Genomic DNA, 3,177 nt, shown 5'->3' on the forward strand with positions numbered 1-3,177 from the left:
GCCTTCTACTGTCCCCTGGGAGAAATGCTGGCACATATTTTCCTAAATCTTAAAAATATACTTATCTACAAAGTTGTGTATTTTTGCTGTTTTTCTCTCTTAAAAGAGAGTAAAAAATGAAACTATCTGAAAGTCATAATTTTCAAGGTGATTTTTAGAGAAAAGCATAAGGATGAAGAAATTTTGTCATGATGTTGGTGATAGCAGATTATCCCTAGGATATTTACTTTTATTAAAACCTGTGGCTCCACTTTCTTAATATCTGTAGGGCTAAGATTGCTTAGATGTTTGGAGAAGACAGCAATGGCAACAACTGTTTAGAATTTATCATCATTCTATCTAAAACACATTTATGTTCTTTGAGCTGACTGAATACATGAAAAAGAAAACATGTCTATGAAAGAAGCTGTAGAGTTCAACTTTTATTATAAAATCTAAAAATTAATTTAATTACCCAAATCCACTCAATACTATAAACTGGTTCTCTTAGGTGAATGGAACAGTGCATAGAAAGTTGCATTATCAGTGGGACATTATGGCATTTTTCCACAGGATGGCCACATATAGATTCTTCACAAAAAGAAAACACTCTAGTGCTCACTTTGGTAGCATATGTGCTAAAATTGCAACAATACAGAAAAAAATTAGCATGACTCCTGCATATGCCAACTTGTGAAGCATTCCACATTTTTTATAAAAAAAGCTTTATAATTTCAGGCATATTGGTAATTGTCTGTAATTTGAGAAAAAAACATTGCTCACACTGCATAGTTTGACCATTTGCCTAAGCACCCTAGTCAATCAGGAGAGTGAACATAATGATTAATGAAATGAATTGACAAGCTGAGTGACTGAAGCAACCAAATAATATAATTCATCTAACGTGAAATATGTGCAGTCTAACTACTGCAAAATTCTTTAATTCCACTATTTTTTTCCATGCTCTGGGAAGTCTCTGATCTCTTCTAATCTGCAAAATATCACCTTCAAAAGCTAAATAGGCTACATGCATCATATTGTTGGAAAACTCAAAACAAACATATGCTTATGGAGAATTAAAACTGATGTATCTAGCTTCCGGCATCTTTCTATGCTGAAAACTAGGGAAACCTCCAAAGAGACAGGAAAACACATTGTGAGTTAATGATACAGGATTAATAATTTTCATTGCACAAAGACTGTCTTTTAAATACTGGAGAGCAGAAAGACAGAGTTTCCAAGTCAAAAAGGTTTTTATATACAAGTGCCATTATGCAGGACCTTAGGGGCCTTCCCAGAAGCAATACCCCCGCCATATCCCCTCTCATCCTGTATCTTCCACCTGCCTCTTATCTGCTGAAAAACTTTAGACTATTGGCCTTCCCCAAGTTCCAAGAAGTAAATATAATCATAGAAATAAGAAAATCCCAAAAAAAAAAAAAAAGGAAAACAGTCAAAGAAGACAAAATAATAATAGTTTAGCCATTAAACAAAGTAAAAGACCTTTAGACCTTCTTCAGGGGCTATAGATGATATTATGAAAGATAGCCTTTGAGCTGTTTCACAGATACAGAAACATTCACTAGATGGAAGAAGTTAACTATAGCTGACCACAGTATGTAGACCCCAGATAAGTTGGAATCAGAAGGTTGACGATGTTGACTTCTTGCACTCTGTAACTCTCCTCCCCATCTGATACCCTGTCTTTAAAGACCTTTCCCTGAAAGTAATCAGGGAGTTTCGGCCTTTTAAACACCAGCCACTTGGACTCCTTCATCAGTTCAGTTCAGTCCAGTTCAGTCGCTCAGTCGTGTCCGGCTCTTTGCGACCCCATGAATCACAGCACCAGGCCTCCCTGTCCATCACCAACTCCGAGAGTTCACTCAGACTCACGTCCATCGAGTCAGTGATACCATCCAGCCATCTCATCCTCTGTCGTCCTCTTCTCCTGCCCCCAATTCCTCCCAGCATCAGAGTCTTTTCCAGTGTGTCAACCCTTCACATGAGGTGGCCAAGGTACTGGAGTTTCAGCTTCAGCATCATTCCCTCCAAAGAAATCCCAGGGCTGATCTCCTTCAGAATGGACTGGTTGGATATCCTTCCAGTCTGAGGGACTCTCAAGAGTCTTCTCCAACACCACAGTTCAAAAGCATCAATTCTTTGGCATTCAGCCTTCACAGTCCAACTCTCACATCCATACATGACCCCTGGAAAAACCATAGCCTTGACTAGACTGACCTTAGTCGGCAAAGTAGTGTCTCTGCTTTTGAATATGCTATCGAGGTTGGTCATAACTTTTTTTCCAAGGAGTAAGCATCTTTTAATTTCATGGCTGTAGTCACCATCTGCAGTGATCTTGGAGCCCCAAAAAATAAAGTCTGATACTGTTTCCACTGTTTCCCCGTCTATTTCCCATGAAGTGATGGGACTGGATGCCATGATCTTTGTAGTACCCTGCAATTAATGCTGCACTTTGCTTCAGCACAACCCAGTATCAGTAGATTGGCTTTATACTGTGCGTGGGTAATCAAACCCAAGTTTGATTAATTAAAACAAGGAGTGTGGATGTATCACTGGATAGCTTCATTAGTATTAACTTTATACATAAAGACCCGCATACACTCTGCAGCCCAGTGGAAAGCACGGAGGCTTTGGGGCTAACAGAACCTGTAATTACATTTCAAACAATCTTACTGCATATGACTCCACAATAAATTTTGTGTGATATAAAGATATGAGATATGAGATAGGCAATTCACACTCAAAATACATAAGTGACTTGCCAATGACCACATAAGTAATAAATATTAGAGCCAGGTTTAGTATTCACATTTTTAAACTCTTAATTCATTGCCCATTTCTATTACACATATTAAATCTTACATGTTACAGTTATAAATGAAAGTGTCAAATAAAATAAGCTCCATCTCCCAAACATAAGCCACTATGGAGAACAATATGCAGATTCCTTAAAAAATTAAAAAGAGAGGAACCATATGATTCAATAATCCCACTCCTGGGCATATATTCAGAGAAAACCATAATTTTAAAATATGCATGCACCTCAATGTTCACTGAAGCACTGCTTGTAATAGTCAAGACATGGAAGTATCCTAAATGTCCATTGATATATGAATGGGTAAAGAAGAGCAATGGAATATTACTCAGCCATTAAAAAGAATATGATAATATGAAATA

General features: G+C 37.5%; 1 pseudogene; it reads left to right on the plus strand.

The window, feature by feature from the left end:
- The first annotated feature begins 593 nt into the window (after positions 1-593).
- LOC138082521 (U6 spliceosomal RNA) lies at positions 594-692 on the plus strand (annotated as a pseudogene).
- The last annotated feature ends 2,485 nt before the right edge of the window (positions 693-3,177 follow it).

The sequence above is a fragment of the Capricornis sumatraensis genome, chromosome 7 (assembly GCF_032405125.1).
Source record: "Capricornis sumatraensis isolate serow.1 chromosome 7, serow.2, whole genome shotgun sequence".
In the NCBI taxonomy this organism is placed as follows: Eukaryota; Metazoa; Chordata; class Mammalia; order Artiodactyla; family Bovidae; genus Capricornis; species Capricornis sumatraensis.